Source organism: Equus quagga, chromosome 1, assembly GCF_021613505.1.
Source record: "Equus quagga isolate Etosha38 chromosome 1, UCLA_HA_Equagga_1.0, whole genome shotgun sequence".
In the NCBI taxonomy this organism is placed as follows: domain Eukaryota; kingdom Metazoa; phylum Chordata; class Mammalia; order Perissodactyla; family Equidae; genus Equus; species Equus quagga.
The window spans coordinates 35539598-35559458 of record NC_060267.1 but is presented as its reverse complement, the minus strand read 5'-3'; the positions used below and the strand labels follow the sequence as shown (position 1 = coordinate 35559458).

The window sequence follows — 19861 nt, the reverse complement described above, 5'->3', positions numbered from 1 at the left end:
CAGACTGCTAATGGCAGGGCGTCTGTTAGCACAGGAAAAGTGATGGCAGTTTGACTTCTATTCCTAATATTGGGAGTTTGTCCAGACACTTAAGAGCCAGAACTCTGCTGTGCATTTGACTATGTTATCAACACTTTACTTGCTAATGATACTAGTGACAGCACTTCAATATGATGGGTCAGACTTAAATAGGAAAGCTTATAATTGTGCTTACAGAACCCAAGAAACTTCCTCCCCACCCCCTCACCCCCCAAAAAGGTCCCTTTTATCAGCAGATCAGCTGGTGTTAAGCTTCATGACTGGGAATTATTTGGTAAGCTTCTGCTCAGGATTTTTTTTTTCTTCTCCGCTTCCCACCTTGAATGGGGAGCCTCCATCAGCACCTGATATCTACCCGTTCAGCAAATGACAACTGAAAGCCTTCCTGTGGTGCAACTGTGTGCCAACTACCCAGCAGAAGGTCACACTGATGACTTCCCTGTGGCTTTTATTTTCCCCAGGGAAATCCACAGCCAGGACTGACTGCTTGCCAAATACGCTGAGTGCCACAAACCAGCAGCGCTAAGAACCCCCCATCCTTCTTGATGGGAAGCAGGAAGCAACTGTGCTGAACACCTGTGTCAGCTCCTGTTCCTGGGAACACCCCAGGCAAGCACTCATTCAGCATTCGGGGGTAGGGCTCCCCTCTTCTAACTGGCACTTCCGTCCAAAAACTTCTCAGTAGTCACATGGTAATAGTTGTATTTGTCAGATCTCTATAACATCAGCGTGTTTAACGACTGTTAAAGAGGATGATTTAAATCATTCGTGAGTTAAATATCTTACTACAAGCATCTAAAGGGAATCAGCATAATGAAGATATTTCCTGTTACTGTAAAAGTAAAAGCAACACTCTCCACCATTTCCTTTTATAGCTACTCCAACCAACGTGAGGAAGAGGACACTTAGTCTGAGATGTGGAAGGCATGATCCCATAGATGGACAAGATCTAAATCAATCAGTCTTCTTCCTACAACTAACTGAGAATAATATGCCAAGTTGAACCAATGAAAATTCTAGCCCAAAATGGGATGGAGACCAAGTCAGGCAGCATAACTGAAAGAGTGCCTGACACAGGTTAAGACTTAGTAAGAATATATGAATAAATGAATAAATGTATGAAATGAAAGAACAAATGAATGAACACCTAAATGATTTTCAATACTTGAAAAAAAATTCCAAAATCCAAAAACGATTATATTCTAGCGAGCCAAGAAAGCCTGCATTTAGTGTTTACTATTTGCAGACCACTCAGGCAGGACCTGCACAGAGATTAAAAATAAACAAGTGAATAAATAAACCAAAGTCTGCTTCAAGACCACACAGCTTTTCAAGCAGCAGAACCATAATTCAGACTTCAGAATTTCTTTTATTTTGACTATTCTATTTGGTCTCCTTCAAAATCCCACGTGGCATTTAGACTCTTGGTCTTTCAGGGTATTCCCTCAGCCTGGATTGCTCTGCTTGCACCAAAGAGGCAACTTTTGCTATCAAATTTAAGTTCAGACAGCTTCATCCTCAACTCTCCTGCTAGGTTGCACAATCTCTGCATGGAATACTTCTTCAACACATCAACACTGGCATCTCAGATGCAAAGACTCTGAAAACAATTCATGTTCCCCACCAATAAAAATCATAAGTAAATAAATCAAAACAAACTATTTTTTTTTTTCTGATTTCCTATATCCATGAGTTTTGTGGCCTTTATTTCAGTTACTCAAGGTTGAAATTCATCCCTATGGCTCTAGGAAGTCAAGCCCTATTGATTCCTTCTTTGAATTCCTGCTTCTACCCCATCTGTCCCCAGGTGTTACCACATTGGTCCCGATTTTCTTGATCTCCTGCTTAATGATTGCATTGGTGTTCTATCTTTCCCTTGTAGCCTCTCCCCTTTCAATCACCCTCATACTACCACCATATTAATTAATTAATCCAAGGCACAGACCCAATCACCACCCATGTTCCTTAAACAAACAAAAAGATTAAGTTGGGGGCTGGCCTCGTGGCCGAGTGGTTAAGTTCTCGTGCTCCGCTGCAGGCGGCCCAGTGTTTCGTTGGTTCCAATCCTGGGCGTGGACATGACACTGCTCATCAAACCACGCTGAGGCAGAGTCCCACATGCCACAACTAGAAGGACCCACAACGAAGAATATACAACTATGTACTGGGGGGCTTTGGGGAGAAAAAGGAAAAAAAACATTAAGTCAAATCACTAGCATAAGATTCAAAGTCCTCTTTACAGACTTCGAATTGTAAAGTCTTTTGATGTTGTAAAGAGCCCAACAAGACTTTACACTCATTATTTCCCTTTTGTCTACCTTGTGCTGCATCAAAACTTACCCAAGTCCAAAGAGACACTTAAGACACCAGGACCTTATATACATACTCATCAGTCCTCCCAGCCTCCAACAGCTCTGCTAGGAAAATCACATGCATGTCTTGTTTAAAAAGAGAAACTTTCTTTCTGTTTTCTATGAACCCTTATAGAATGCCACCTTGTAGCTCTAATGTAGCCTTTACGACATTGTATCTCACATTCTAATATTTGGGTTTGGATCTAAAAATCAAATTTATTCTAAGAGCAAAGCACTTAGAAAGGTATCTCAGGGCTATAGTAGAGAATAAGACAGATTCACTGCCAGCAAAAAAGAAAAGGGAGGAAAGTCTTTCAAAAAGAAAGAGTGGGGTGGTGGATGGGGAGTCAACCATGCAGTTGAATGAACTCAAGGGCCAAATAAGATAATGTCTAAAAAATACCATTAAGGTTTAGTGTGATGGAGGTAACTGACGACCTTAGCAAGACTTGGCATGATAGAAGTGGGAGAGAATTGAGGAGTGAGAGGGAAGAAAGATGGTGGAGACAGTAAGTTAAGACCTTCGGGAAATATGTATATATAGGGAGTGGTAGCTGGAGGCAGGATCAAAGGAAAGTTTTTATTTATTTATTTATTTTAAGATGGGGAAACTCGAGCATGTTTAAACATTAAAGGTTCCAGGCAAGAAACTGAAGATGCTGGAGTGAAGAATCAAAGTTTCTAGAACTTCCAGAGGCAGTGAGGTTTAAGCATGGGTGGAAGGACTGGCCTCTCCAGGTGAAGGAGAATTCTCCTCCACCATCTGTGGCGGAAAAGGATGTGAGTCACCCCAGATTCAAGAACAATTTTAAATGTGTATGAGAAGTTGAGGTAGGCGTGCTCTATCCTTCAAAAATAATGTCAAAGAATAACTTCCTTATTTTTCCATTTAGTCATAAAACTGATTCTTACTCTTAAGACTAAAAAGAAAAGAATTTAGAATAAAGAAGCATTTTCAGGAAAATCATATTAAATATTCATAAACACATATTTTTATATATTTGCTTACAAAAGAATAAACATATATTTGTTGCATGAATATTCCAATAGCCAAAAAGTGGAAATCTGGCTTAGATACCTAGTTAGAGTTTTAAAATAGTTTTTTAATGTCTTGATTTAAAAGTCTTAAAAATTTTTAGTAAACAGTTATTAGGCAATTGGAAACTGTTGCCACATGACTGCTAATAGAAGGCATCCCAACTTCCAAAATTCCTTTGTCAACAGTCCCTTTGATTCTTTCACATGATAATTTTAGAAAGAACCTTTCCTTTCAGGTATCAATAATAGCTTCTCTAACCTGGTAACTTTTCTGAAAATAAATAGGGACATTTTCCTCTGTTATTTACATGAAATAATATCCCTCATTTTCTCATTTATATTAAAAATGGTCACTTCTAATGTAGGTGGCTCTTATTCAACCAATAATTATTTACCATCTACTATACTACATACTATATACCACCTACTATATGCACACTGGCTTAACACATGTAAAAAAATTGCAGAGATAACACCACCAGTGTGCTTCTCCTTATGGGAGAAGCAGTGTTGGTCATTTGGCAGGTAAATACAGCTTAAAGACCCCAAGTCATCCAACTCATTCCAGAATTCACGCCCTCTAATTCCTATTAAATTGGTTTTTTTAACTACTCCACATTTCCTCCTAACAAATAGTCATATGGATCATGTGATAATTATAATAAAACCATAACAATTTTCAAACATCTTCCCTCACAAATAGAAGATAAAATTCACAATTTGTTTGTGGACTTCTACAAGGCTATGTAGTTTCGGGTGAAATTATAAATGACAAACAAAAGGGAAATTCAGCTATGCAAAGAAACTAAATGGACACACACAATTTTTGAAAATTATACATGTCATTGTCATTAATGTCCCTATTATAAAACAATAAGTTGTTATACAAAGCCAAAGAACACGATTCAAATTCAAAAGAATTCTGCAAATTAAGGACATGGAAAAGAAAATAGCTGTGCTATTTAACATCAGCTTCTTGAACACAATCATTAGTCAATACACTGAGTAGATAATGTTGCCCTGATCATTGTTAATTTAAGTCTATTTTCATTCATAACTTATAGTCTGTGGATAAAGAGAAATTTTAAAAATGCTTTGCACAACCTATAAGTTCAGGCGATCCTTAAAATACGTGAACCATATGATGCCCTTATTGGCTAAAATCTCTTTAATGATTCCCATCTCACTCAGGACAATAGTCAAGGTCCTGCTTCGGTCTACCAGGCTTTATATGATAGACACCACATCACCCTCTCCATCTTCTTCTCTTACTCTCCACTCCTTAATCTCTTCCTGCCACACTGCCCTTCGTGACACTCCTTCAACACAGCAAGCACACTCCTTATACTTGTCCTTCCCACTGACTAGAACTCTCTTCATCTATATATCTAAAGGGTTCCTTCTCTCACTCCATTCAGGTCTATGCTCCATTCTCTCCTTATCAGAAAGTCCTTCCCTAGACACAGTATCAGAAAGTTTTCCATCATTCTTCACTTACTCTGCTTTATTTTATTCTTAGTACTGATCCCATTAACATATATATTAAAATCTTCACTTGATGTCTTCCATCACTAGAATGAAAGCTCCAGGAGGGTAGGAACTTCTGTTGCATGAATGAACAAATGAATGAACGAATGATCCTCTTTTCATTTCATCCAGCTGAATAGGGAACTTCTCCAGAGAAACAACAGCAAAAAGAAAAATCTTAAAGTTCTTGATTTCTTCAAATATCAGTACAATGTAAAGTGAAATAGTATCAATTATAATCTTTATCAAATTATAAATTGGTGAAGATGGCAAATGATGATGCCATTTTTTACATCTGTACACAATGCTATGCGCAGAATTGTTTGTATTCCATAACTTTCAAGGCAGCATAATGCAGTAGGCCTGCATCATGTCAAGATTTACCTCTGTTACTAGTATTTCATGTAATACTGGGAGGCCATTTCGGTTTGTAAAATTGGCGGACTGGATTGAGGGCTTTTTCTATCTCTCAAGACGATAGGGATCTCTGAGATGTTTGTCTCTTTCTTCTTGGTTTTTGCTTCCAAACATGCAAAACTCAAACAACAACTGTATTCAGTTTAAGGTCAATATTTACATAATGGCTGGTTGCCAAGAAAACCCACCACTTTTGGCTTCAATTTATTTCTTTTTAATGCTTAGTTCAATGATATTTGTAAACTGAAAATTTGGGGATGCTTACTACAAGAAAACTCTTTATGAAAGATTCACGCCAAAGTGGTTCTCAACCCTGCAAGAATCAGTGCAGACATACTTACAAACCCAATTACTTGGGCATATCATTATAAATACAGCTTTTTATAGGACACTCACCTAATTTAGCCAAGAACAGAGATTTGAGTATATGCATTGCATCAAGACACACTTGAAATTATCTTTCCTTTAAGCCGGAGGGTAGTGTTCTCTCAAGACACATAACAATAATAATCTGTCTAGGCCCTAATGCTAATGCTAAGAAATAACTAAACCCCTGAAGCATCCTGGCAGAAGACCTTTAAGCTTAGCTCCTTTCTGAATAAGCCATTTGACTTCAAGAGATGTGATCAGACTGAAGGACAAAGGCACTTATCTCTCTGTGCGATGAAAACTGAAAAACCCACTGGTAGTTGCTCCGTAGGAGACCTGGAGGAGCTAACTCAAACTCCAGGAGAGTTGCAGAAATGGTAACACTGGAGGAGTAACAGAGAGGGAGAGGATCCTCAAGCTTCCATAAATAACCAAGCAATAGTAGTGAAAGTTGTCATCACTATTTATGACAACTTGGAGAATTCTCTGAGGCAGGAGATGAATACAAAGCCATCAGTCACTCATGGTGACACTCAGGGCAATGGGGCCTCCAAAGGCCAGCATGGCTCCAGTTTACCAAGGAGTGTGACTAACACTACACCTTCCACAATGGCTTACAAATGCTCATAGTAGACCCTTTGACTGTTGAAATCTTCCTATTTACACAGAAATTGTCTTACACGTGGTAGTCAACATTCAGTAGTTAAAATTAGCGTTAGCAAACAGATTGACTCTGAAGGTTGTCAAGAGCATTTAGAGGCGTACCTGAGCCCAGAGACTATAACAGAGATGAAAGAAAACTTGACTTTCATGACCCAAGTGTTCCCCACTACAATGACATAATTAATAACATTTTATATGTTTTAAGGTTTTGATTCTGGAAAAGTTATAAGAAATCTTCATTTCAAAACAGTTTATACAACATAAAGATGAATAGAAATCAGGGTACCTATATATCTTCTTAGGTAAGAAATTTCCTTCTATTCCTGAAAATTTCTTCAAATTATTTTTTCACCTTCAAATCCTAGGAAGAGATGCTCTCTGGTGAGCTAGTGGTTAGGATTTGACACATTAAGATCCTAAAAAGAGAATACCCAAACGCTGGACTTTTTATATAAAGATGTTAGTCATGATTTGCAAAACTGAGAACATACCAAGTAAGCACATACAAGAAATAAACACATGGCAAGAGATTTTGAGAACTCTAGAATTGATGGCAAAAGAATGATCAGCAAAGATAATGTAAGTGTCCTGACCTGCTGAGTCTCCCAGTCCACTCTCTCCCACTCCTGATGTCCTTGATATTATCTATTTCTTGCAATGCTGAAAAAAAAAAAAGGAAAGAAGAGTATTAATAAGAAGTCAAAGTATTTCCAAAATACTCAGGTGAAAAAAATTAAACTTGATAAAGAGAGTTGAAGTTCCAAAATTCCTACTATGAAACTATGGAAGGAATATTAAGTAATTTCATTGTAATAAATTTTTTCTAGACAAGATTCATAGCCACACAACAATGTCAGACTCATAGGACTGTGCCAGCTAATGGTTGATGAATGAATAATGAATGAACAATTGAAAGACAAACTTTTATAAATGATAGTCAAGATATAATAAGGACAGTTGAGATGTAAAAATGTGAGTCAGCTATTTTGGAGCTGCATCAATTGAATCAGTTTAAACGATCTTTATATTATTAATTCAGTCATGTAAGCATGTGTATGTATGTAGCCTACGGTCACCTCGGCCTAGTTTTATTGAGAGAAACAGTTTTAACCATCTTTATAGTCCATAATGGTTAACTTAAACTATGCTTATAATGCAACATTACTTACAGCTACAGTACTCTATGGAAAACATGCTATTGGGCACGACAATATATTAAGTACAGACTAGGAAGTATCAAAGCAAAGTATTAGGTTGTACTAGGATAAGTTGTATAAGAATAGAAGGTTTATAAACTCACTGGATAATTTCTAGGTTAAAAACAACAAAACCAGCAAAATAAAAACCGAAACACTGTATTTATACTCAGTCACTTTATCAGAGCCAGACTCCAGTGACATAAAGACCAGGGTTTCACCATTGGTCCCCTCACAGAAGAACTATACGTCTTTGGAAATTTATCTACACTCTTGAAGGCTTGTTTTCCTGATCTGTAAAATGGTTTTACGGGCTAGTCATGAATCCAAACATCCAAAAAATTTTCAATACATACAAATATTTTATCATGATTGTATTATTTATTTATGGATGTAGAATAATTTTTATAAGGGGAAGTGCATCAGCTATTCTCAATTTTTTAAGCTTTTGTTCCCAAAATGATTAAGTTCTATGGTTTCAAGATGTTTAAACACTTATTAATGATTTTTGTGATCTCGCAACATGCTTATTAAAATTGTGTAAATATAAATTGTATAGATTTTCTGCTCTCGAGTGATAGAATTATCTGTATTATCAGCCAGATTATGTGGTCAGTATTTTAAATAAGACTTCAAAATGATACTTTCTGGATAATAGAATTCCACTTCTGGGATATTGGTCTAACATAATAGGGCCAGAGATTTAGAAGTGACCTAGGACCAGGGTACTTGTATAACTTTTGATTAGTAGTTTATATTACACTTTTAATTTTTAAAAGCCTCAATAATTTTGGGTGATTTCTGGAGTACCTAAATTTTTTTAAACTATACAAAATAGTAAAAGAAATTATACAACAAGATCAAGTGGGATTTATCCTAGGAATGCAAAGATGGTTTAACATCTAAATATCAAAGAACATAATATATCATACTAATAAAATAAAAGACAAAAGCATACAGTCATCTCAACAAATGCTGAAAAACAGGTGACAAAATCCAACACCCTTTCACGACAAAAACACTCAACAAACTAGCAATAGAAAAGAACTTCCTCAACCTAATAAAGAGTGTCTACAAAAAACCTACACACACTTGACAAGGCAATTCAATAGGGGAAAGAAAAGTTGTGGTATGACAAAAAATAAATAGGGGCCGGCCCCAAGGAGTGGTGGTTAAGTCTGTGAGCTCCACTTTGGCGGCATGGGGTTCAGAGGTTCAGATCCCAGGTGAGGACCTACATACTGCTCAACAAGCCATGTTGTGGTGGCGTCCCATATACAAAACAGAGGAAGACTGGCACAGAGGTTAGCTCAGGGCCAATCTTCCTCACCAAAAGTAAATAAATAAATAAATAGATCTAGTCTTTGTCCCTGGTTCCTGGCACAGAGCTTCAAAAAACCCTTGGAATTACCTGAGTGATAAGTGTGCCTTTGTTATGATATGAGATGACTCATGACAGAGCCTCCTAGAGAGCACCAGGTTGGGAAAGGTTGTCAGAAAAATGCAACTAGGTGATTCGAGGGCTGGAACTTTCAGAAGCCTCCCCCTCCCACTGACCCCTGACCTTTGGGGAGAGAGAAGGAGCTAGAGACTATGTTCAATCACGTGGTCAATGATTTACTCAATCATGCCTATGTAACAAAACCTCAATAAAAACTCTAAACAACAAGGCTCAGAGAGCTTCCTGGTTGGTGAACATATTGATGGACCAGAAGGGTGGCACACCCTGATCCACAAAGACAGAAATTCCTGCACTCAAGACCCTTCCAGACTTGTCCTATGTACCCCTTCATCCAGCTGTTCATTTGAATCCCTGAATCATAAATATAGCACTTTCATGAGTCCTGTGAGTTGTCCTAGTGAACTACTGAACCTGAAGGAGTGTTGTGAGAACTCACAAACTTACAGCCAGTTAAGCCAGGCAGAAGTGCCCATAGCCTGGAGACCACACTTGAAGCTGGATTTTGAAGGAAGGGCAGTATTGTTGGGGACCTTATCATTTAACTTGTGAGATCTGATGCCAACTCCAGATAGTTGTCAGATTGACTTGAATGGTAGGACACACAATTAATGTCAGAGAATTAGAATTGGAACACAATAGTCTTTTCAAAAAATGGTTCTGGTACAATCAAATATCCACATGCAAAAGGATGGAATTAGATCCCTACCTCAATATCATACAAAATATTAACTCAGAATGGATCACATACCTAAGTGTAAGAGCTAGAACTATAAAACTCTTAGAAGAAAGTATAAATATTCATAATCTTGAGTTTGGCAATATTTTCTCAGATAAAACACCACCAGATAAGACAAGTGACAAAAGAAAAAAATAAATTGGACTACACCAAAATACAAAACCTTGTGCTTCAAAGTATACCATGAAGAAAATGAAAAGAAAACCTATAAAATGGAAGAAAATATTTACAAATCATACATCTGATAAGGGATTTGTATCCAGAATATATAAAGAACTCTTATAACTCTACAATAAAAACGCGAACAAAGTAATTAAAAAACGGGCAAAGAATCTGAATTCTTTCACCAGAGAAGATACATAAATGGCCAATTAGCACATGAAAGATGCTCAACAACATTTGGGAAATGCAAATCAAAGCCATAATGATATACCCCTTCACATCTACTAAGATGGCTATTCTAAAAAAGGATAGATAATAACAAGTATTGGTGAGGGTGTAGAGAAATTAGAACGCTCAGCTCATACATTGCTGGTGAGATGTGAAATGCTGTAGGTGCTTTGGAAAATAGTTTGGCAATTCCTAAATATCTGGCAAACCAGAAATTCCACCCCTATATACATGCACAGTAGAACTTTCCAGTGATAAAATATGAAGTGAGATGATCCATAACAGATATACATAACATAGTATCATCAGCACCAAACAGATAAGGCATTAACACAGTTGATTACTAAGCTAATTAAATAATTATCAAATTAAAAAATAGAAGATCGATAATCTTAGTTTGCTCCCAGGAAATTGTGAGTAACTATAAGTAAAGTGTAACCTTATGGAAAAGATGTTTACTTGCTGGTACTGTTCCTTACGAGGAGGAGTAAAAATGCCAGATTTCCTCTATTGAGAATTTGTTAATTTTTGTCTATCCAAGCTCTAGCATTTATGTGTGACCACTGAAAAGTTACTTAATGTGTTGGTTCTTCCTTTTCCTCATCTGTTAAATGGGAATTATAATAATGCATGCCTTAATTCTGCCTTAGCAGAATTAAATGAGTTAATGCATGTCAAGTGCAAGAGTGCCTGGCAAACTGTAGTTAATCAATATTAGATCACCTTATCACTTTCATTACAATTTCATACCATAGCAAGAATATATACAGGCATTTTAATTAAATGTAAATTACCATTCAACGGGAAGGTGAAATGTCATAAGGGAAGATTTTTGTATGCATATTGAGAAAACTAGGGCTCTTTCTTTATATCACTCACAATGGCCAGCAGAGTGAAGTTCTATGACTCGCCAGGACTATATCATGTGCCTTTGTAGTGGGCAGAGAATGAAGAAGCAGTTCTCCCAAAGGAAAGGATGTGTATGTGTGTAGGGGGTGAAGGGGGAAGCTCTCTCTAGAAGAAGAGGAGTGGTAAAGAATGCTGGAAGACAAAACAATAGTTGCCTACCTATATCTACTACGTAAATAAGGACAACCTTTGTTTGCTGTAATTCAGGTTTTCTAATTTAACTGAACTCAGATGATGTTAAAAAAAAATGGGTGATTTATAGAAATACAGAACTCTTCAAATAAAAAGTGCTTAGGCTAAGCCTGGAGGGAAACTCCTTTCCCTCTTCCTCCATATCTAATTGGTCATTGAATAGTGCCCATCCCATCTCTTAAATCTGTCCCTTTCTCTCCATTGCCATAGCTATTGCCCTCCTCTATTCTCTTTTTCTGCTCTTACCTTGACTATAATGATACTTCTTTAGCTGTTCTCATTGCTCCAGTCTCAAAACCTCCACATGAGACAAGTTGAGCATGTTCTGCCATTCTTGTCTGCCTACTCTTCCCTTAAGAGTCAACACAATTATTACACCTTCTCAGTGAAGTCTTTCCTAACTCTCCAAGGGATATTGGGCAACCTCTCATTCCATGAGACCTACATGTGGTAGGTTAGTATACACGTGGAAGTATCCAATTATGGGTTATGTCATATTAGCACAAGTTTTTATTATAATACCATATACTGGAAAGGTATGATAAAATGAGGCTTTTCATATCTGGCTAGTCAAAGTTGAAAGTACCTCAAATCTTTTGAAAAAATATTTCAATCATGTATACCAGCAACCTTACATGTGATCATGTGTAGTTTCATTTCTGAGAATATATCCTGAGGAAATAATTCTGAAAACAAAGTTTAGGCACAAATATATTCATCTAAACATTCTTGATAATATAAAAAAGGAAGGAGTCCAAGTGGTCTAAAATACTAATTTTGGTTAATAACAAAAGGATTTTAGTTTATATAACCAAGAAATACACATACACTTGATACAAAAATGACTCGAAGGATAAATGCCAAAATATTACAATGTTTAGAATTAAGAATTTCTTACTTTCTTCTTTTGCTAATCTCTATTTTCTAAGTATTTTTCCAATAAATTATATAGCTTTCATAATAATAAAAAGGTTATTAAGTAGAATAACAAAACTGTCATACAAATTGCATATTGCTATTTAAGTGAGTGGAAAAAAGGGTTTTGCAAAGGTTCTGAGTTGGCACCTAGTGCCCTCATAATAACCAGGTCTTCCTCCCCAGCATACAGACACCCACTGGGGCACCCCATCCAGGTCCATTTCCTGTGTAGGAGCCAAAAGTCCTTTTTCAAAAAACCATTTATTGACTTATTTTATTAAGTGTTAGACAACTTATCTACAGCAGCTCTTTACTTCAAAACCACCCTGTGAAGTGTGCATTCTTACTCAACAAAGGAGGATACCAATTTGAACTTAGCTGCCCACGGTCACATGGTCAGCAAGTGGCAGGGCTGGGACTTGAACCCAAGATTGCCTGACTTCAAAATCCATTTTCTCTCCAATATACCACACAGACCTCTTCCAAATATACCTATGTATCAATTTCCTGTTTTCTTTTCAACTGTTTCCTAACATATCAAATAAAGTAATTGTTACTAATATGGAAATGAGATAGTCAGATTACAGTGGGAAAAAGACAAGAATTGGAGGCCTCCCCTGCCACCTGTCACTACCCCTTCTTCTTTTTATTTCCTGCGTAGTGTTACCATCTCTAAGACTAGTTTATGACCTTGCCTATTTTGTTCATTGCTCTACCTCTAGCATCTAGAACAGTAACAGTACCCGATTGAAATTGGAGTTTAATAAATACCTGGTGGATGAATGAAAAAATGTATTCATGAGAACATGCACAAATTCTTCTCTTTACTAGCTATGTGTGACAAATCTACTAGCCACTCAGCTTTTAAATCTCCATTTCTTTAATGCAACATAAAGCCTAAGGTTGTTATGTGTTTAAATTCATTCATTCAAAAACTGCTCATTCAGGATCTATTATATGCCAGAGATTGTTCTCACCAATAACAGGGAACAAAACAGATAAAAATCTCTCACGCAGCTTACAGTGTGGTGAGTGAAGAAAGACAAGAATATAACATCATGTGTTAGATGGTGATAAATATTTTGGAGACAAACAGCATGTAGATAAGAGTCTGAGAGAAGAACCTGCAATTTTAAGAAGGGTAACTGAAAAAGAGGACATTCAAGTGAGGTGAGGGAGTGAGACATGTATATATTGGGGAAAAAATTTTTCAGGCAGAGGGAATAGCATGGTGGCATGACTATTTTCAGAGTGCCTGTAGGCAGTGAGTGGAGAGAGTAATAGGAAGTGGGATCAGATAAGTGAGGGAGGAACAAGGACAATTACGTAAGGCCTTGTAGGATACTATAAGAATACTGGCTTTTGTTCTCAGAAAAATCAGGAGCCATTGGAGGAGTTTGAGCAGAAGTGGGATATGCTGTGACTTAGGTTTTTAGTGGGCTCAGTATTTCTTAATGGAGTTGCTATTGGGCAACTCCTTTTTGTCCCGACCAACAAGCACATGGCAGGCTATCTAGCATCCATAAACTATGCCCACCAAATGCCAGGAGAAATCCCCAAGCCTTTTGATAACCAAAAATGCCCCCATTTATTTCCAGAGGTATGTTAAGAATAGACTGAAAAGTATGAAAGTAGAGTCCATTCCAATATTCCAGGCAACAGTTTACGCTATCTTGAGCCGGAATGGCAGTGATGAATTCAGAATATGTATTTTTAGCAGATAGGATTTGCCAGTGGATTGGATGTAGGTGTGAGTGAAAGCTAGGAGTCAAGGAGGACTCCCAGGTGTTTGAAGTGAGAAAAATAGAAGGACGGAGTTGCTAGTCCCTGACATTGTGAAGACTAAATGTGAATGGGACAGATTTGGTGAAGAAAAAAGGCATTCACTTGAGACATGTTCAGAACTACTATGTAAAAACTGATACATCCATATTTTATCCAATAATTTTGAGAAATGAGGCAATTGGCACTAGTCAGAAGTGATAGAATTTGTTAAAGTACATTTCATGAAGGGATACGGTTAACAGAAATCAACATTAGATAAATGAATAAATGATTACTGATAACTAAACGTAATCTATTAGCTATTCTAAGCAATTGGATTATGTCACAAAAAGTTTTTTTAATAGAACCCAAAGGAATGAATCTAACTGTGGAATTTCAGACAATAAATTGGGTGTGGGTAGGCAGGCTTTTAATGCTGTTAAAATCCCACCAGGCCCAGATTGCTCAGAGTAGATGTCCTACAGTGAGATTAGGCTCAGCCTTGGGGACACAGTGGGTGCTACCACTGTCCTGTAGCTCGTACTGACTAAGCACAACCACTTCCAACACTGTGGAGTCAACTGGTCAATATACGCAACCTTTTCTATACTCATGGGCATGCCGGCATGATTTAAGGATTTCAGTGGAAAATCTGCATCCAGACATTATTTAGACACCCTTTATGAGTAAAGTTGAGTCATTCTTACATGGACAGAACAAATTATCCGAGTCGACACAATGAACTGATTGATACAAACACACAATGTAGAGTTGCTAGGAGGAGGAAGTATCCAATTGCATCACTGCTGAAACCTTTTCCCCAGTGATAACAGTCTGCCTGCTCATAGGAGTAGAAAAGCACAATTCTGAACAGCAACGCTCATCATAGAAACGTGAAGTTTACCCCTTAATGTGTCGAATAGTCAAACTCATATAGTCAGAAAACTTTCATTCTCTTTGGATGTATATCACACATCTGAACATTCTTTTTCAATATTTTCTATTATTATTCCCTAAGAGTAGATCAGGTGAGGTATTTGCATTCCAAAAGAAGTCCTGGCACACATACATACACATGAATGCAGTTTGCTTCCTTTAGAACATGGCATCATTTTCCAGACTGACTTGGGATTGCTAGACACCCTCTTTCTCTCAATAACATGAGTGGAAAAGAAATGGATGCAATTCTTCAGTCAAGTTGCATCTCCAATGACCAGTAAGCTAAAAAAGTTAGAAGGTTCACGCAAAAGTGGTTGCTTGAACTAAAGTGGGAAGGAATGTGATCAAGAAGTACCCGTGGCAGACAGATGTCCCACAGGCTTCACATTGTTGTTTCCCTGGAAGGACATAGTGTGTCATAATGAATTACCATTAATTTGAACCAGCAGTACTGTTAGATTGAGCCCCGCAATGCAGGATGCCAAACAGTGCCCGCAAAATCATCTAATGAGGGGACAAGGCTGCTTGAGCAGCACCGCTTCACTCAATTAGTGGACAAGGCTTTTAATGCCACTCTGCACAACTAAAGCAATTTTCATTACTTAGAGCTAAGTCTCCATTTAGAATGTTTTGGAAGCTGAAACAGGGTTTCTTTTTTTTTTTTTTAATATAATTTATCTTGAGAGTATTTGAACAGTTATAAGCTATTTGAAAGCCAATCACATTATTTCCTATTTTCCCCTAAGTAATATTGAAATATATTTTTTAAAAGTTCAAATGATAGAATTTACTCTAGCAAATGAAATGTAAATAAGATAGCAAATGATTAAGGATATGCTGAGGGTCTGTGCGTGTGCGTGTGTGTGCGCGTATGCAGGCACTATGTGTGTCTCTCAGTGCCAGAATTACAGTTGGTGAATTTCATTTCATCAGCCAACATTATCAGGAGGGTTGCATATTTATTCTATATATCCACATTTTTTAAAAAAAAAATCCAGATCTTGCCTTCTTTGGCTGGGAGCACTTATATTTCATAGCTTTTGATATGAGGAACTGACGTTTCCACTTCATTATTTTTTCCACTATGTCACTGCATGATGAAAAGCACTGGGATGTGGAATGGCACAATTTTCTTTAATATTGTGATCATTGACTTATCTCATAGCTAAAACTTTGTCCTAACCGAGGCTATTTAGGCTGAGTAAATTCCTTTCATTCTCCTTAGAAATACACAGGGCACTAACTCTATACATCACTCTCATCCCCTTCTAGCTGAGTATCTACTCAGTGCATTTAATTCTCAGACTGCTTGCACAGTGTGAAATTCTATGATATTTTGCCTATTTAATTAGAATGTCATTGGGTAAAAGGAACTACTCAAATGTTAGACACACAGTAGGTGCCATTAAATTTTTGTTAAATTGCATACAAATTCTACGCAGATAAAGAAAGTGAACCTCATGAGTACACACTCATGATCCTTCTGCCTTTACTTCCTTCAGGTAATGGCAACATCAGGATCAAAAATCAAGAGGATGGATGTGTAGCTATATCTTACCCATCACCTAAATCATTTTGTGGTTTTTGTTTGCCAAAAATTAAAAAAAAATTCCCATTACCTAAAGTAAGGCCAATACAAATCAATTTTTTAATGATACACATCTTCATATCTTTGTTTTTTCAAAGAGCTATAGGAACACACTGAATCGCAATCATCCAGGGCAGAAGCTAGGAATAAGTTTAAAACTTTCTTTAGTACTTTGGGCCATTGCAAAACCCATAGTTGAATAAATCAACAATCATCAGACCTTTTTTTCTTTCTTTCTTCTCATAGCCATATTTCATTTTCTTACAACAATTTTAATAGCTTCTACTTTCTTCCCTCCAAAAGGGTTAACTTCAAAAGCATGTCACACTTTCAGAGAGCAGGTTATGTATTACTAGAAAATGGTGCATTATTGGCATTGTTGTGCAGTAAATAAAAATTACAGAGAAAAACAATATGGTTCAGGAAGCAAGCAATAGTTCCTATAATACGGTATGCTTTTAATAATTATAATGACTTAGAAACTGACAAAGAATATGCACTGAATCTGTACCCCGCCCCTCCCCAGAATACACGATATGAAATCACATTATTGACTCAAATTATTACAAAAGTAGAGAAAACTATTAATAGCTTCATTTATTCTACTCTCTTGTCAAAAGGCAAAAGGGAGAGGGGACTCTGATTAGTTGTAGAAATTTAAAAAAACAAAATTTAAGAATTAAATTTAATGGGAAAGTACCAGTAATATATACAATTCAGTAGGTATCAATCTCTTAATGCTTCCCCCTCACTTCCTCTTTGTTCTTACTAGAGTATTTTGAAGTACCATCAGCAATGATGACCATTTAGCTTTCCATCAATGTTAACGTTAGTATCTAACATCACAAATATTTTCCCCCCTTGATTAAATTTTATTTTTAATACATACGATATTTGCATGGTCCAAAAGCCAAACTACATATAAAGGTATCCCTGAGGAGACTTATTTCCAGCCCTATCTCTTCTATTCATTCCCACCTACACATCACATGTAATTATTTTCATTAATTCTGGCTTATCCTTCACGTATATCTTTTTGCATAAATAAGCAAATATATGTACTTATTCTTATTTGCCCTTCTTTCATTTAATGCAAAAGATGGCATACTGTCTATATTCTCTGAAGCTTTTAAAAATTTTCACCCAACAATGTATCCTGGAAATGTCTCCATATTAGTGCATAGAGATCTTCCTCATTATTTTTTATAACTACATGATACTTCACTGTACAGGTATACTTTAATTTATTCAACAAGTCTTTTATGGATGGGGATTTAGTTTATTTCCAATAGTTTGCAATTGCAAATAATGTTACGAGTAACAACCTGCATGAGTATGGTTAAAAATCCTCCTATGATTCTTGGAAAACCACTGGTAGGTAAGGAGGTTGCCTTAATCTATTTGAGCTGTATCAGCTGCCTCCACATTTCTTTTTTTTTCTTTAAAGTGGTGGTTCTTTTTTTTTTTTTTTTAATAGACTGGCACCTGAGCTAACATCTGTTGCCAGTCTTCTTTTTTTTCTCTTCTTCTTCTTCTCCCCAAAGCCTCCCAGTACACAGTTGTATATTCTAGTCGTAGGTCCTTCTGGTTGTGCTATGTGGGACGCCACCTCAGCATGGCTTGATGAGCAGTGCCATGTTCGTGCCCAGGATCTGAACCGGTGAATTCCTGGGCTGCTGAAGTGGAGCCTGCGAACCTAACCACTGGGCCACGGGGCCGGCCCCCCACATTTCTGATATGGGAGAGAAGTAGAACCGGGAAGCCTGAATTACCTTTGATGCTTTCCCTAGAGCTCAGATTTATTCCTAGTCTTAAATATAGGGCTCTGTGGGTAAGGCAATTACAAAATAGTCTTGGTTGAAATTAAGGGAGAGAAAATGCATTTTAGAACTTTCTAAATTTTTCTTCATTTCACAACTTTTTTTGGAGACCCTAAACTGATCTAAACCCACTAAAAGTTCTAAAAGCCTAAGAGCCAGAAAAATGTTCTCCTATGTGCAAACATCTTTGTAGCAATAAACAAACCTTAACTTTCCTTAAATTTGGAACTCATATCAGGGGCTTGAAAATAGTGATTCAATGAATGAATGAATGAATCGACTGGATCAAATAGAAGTCTGCAACAAAGGCTTGGGAACAGTTTCCAGAAAATACAAGCCTGCGTTGGAGTTCTGAAGACAGGCAAGTGTGTTTAGCAGTAGCTTTTTCCACTCTTCCAAAAATAAGGCAGTCTACAGATAATGCCAAGACCATCTTTGCTGCAGTCCTAATGTAATGGATGGACATGGATCTCTGTTTGTGGCTTGAGGTCACTGTGTGTTCAATAACATATTCTCTTCTGTTGTTGTAACCATTACAGGAATGATGGCTAATGGCCTTGAGGAAAGAGTAGAGGTCACACAACAAGCCCAGAGAAAACTGCCAGCATCTGGAGGGTGTACTCAACAAGTGGCTACGTGGCATCCCACCTTCACTGAAGGGACCAGAGGCTCCTCAGGGAAGAAAGGAAGGAGGAGAGAAAAAAGGAATGGTTATGCTAGTGTTTGCCAAAAAATAAACAAGTCTTAGGGGCTGGCCTGGTGGTGTAGTGGTTAAGTTTGCGTGCTCTGCTTTGGCGGCCCAGGGTTTGTAGGTTCGGATCCGGGGTACAGACCTACACATGGCTCATCAAGCCATGCTGTGGTGGCATCCCATATACAAAATAGAGGAAGATTAGCACAGAAGTTAGCTTAGGGACCATCTTCCTCAAGCAAAAGGAGGAAGATTGGCAACAGATGTTAGCTCAGGGCCAACCTTCCTCACACACACACACACAGAAAGTCTGATAAATCACTGAGAGACCCCAAGAGGGCGATAAAATTTACCTTTCCTAAGACTATTGTTGATTTTATCTTTGCCCTCGGAGTAGGCTGAAATACAGCTAAAGCTCAGAGGAAAACTGAGGGATTCTAATAAAGAATACGAAAATAGGTTAATGCTTTTGTACCAAGATTTGGTTGATTTTTAATACCTGGGTTTTTATTCACTTGTATCATTTTCAATTCAAATATCTGATTCCTCTCTATTCCTTTAGGGAGAAGAAAAACCCCTAGAGTGTGGATAGCCCCCTAAGCAGCCAAATCATTGCTAATATAAGCATTTTGTTATATCATCAGCTTATTATCACATGCAGGGCATTAATCGAAGCACCTCATTTAAGGTGGGAAAGAGCTTTGCTAAGGGAAGATGATTCAGCACAGCATCTTCTGACGAGTATAGTCGTCTCAAATCCTTTTGAGAAGTAGGTGGAGTGTAACTAATAAGTAAAATGAGAGCATTTAAGTTTATTTAGCACTAAGTGACATGTTCCATTTTTAAAAG

The 19861-nt window shown here is 37.3% G+C and overlaps 1 protein-coding gene across 6 annotated transcripts in view; it reads right to left on the bottom strand.

The window, feature by feature from the left end:
* SOX5 (SRY-box transcription factor 5) overlaps window positions 1-19861 on the bottom strand; it is a 952037-nt gene that overhangs the window by 630097 nt on the left and 302079 nt on the right. For all 6 annotated transcript variants that reach the window (XM_046641348.1, XM_046641339.1, XM_046641321.1 and 3 more), the window contains one exon: window positions 7001-7067. The gene's annotated coding sequence lies outside the window, so the exon portion shown is untranslated. The remainder of the gene's footprint in view (window positions 1-7000; window positions 7068-19861) is intronic.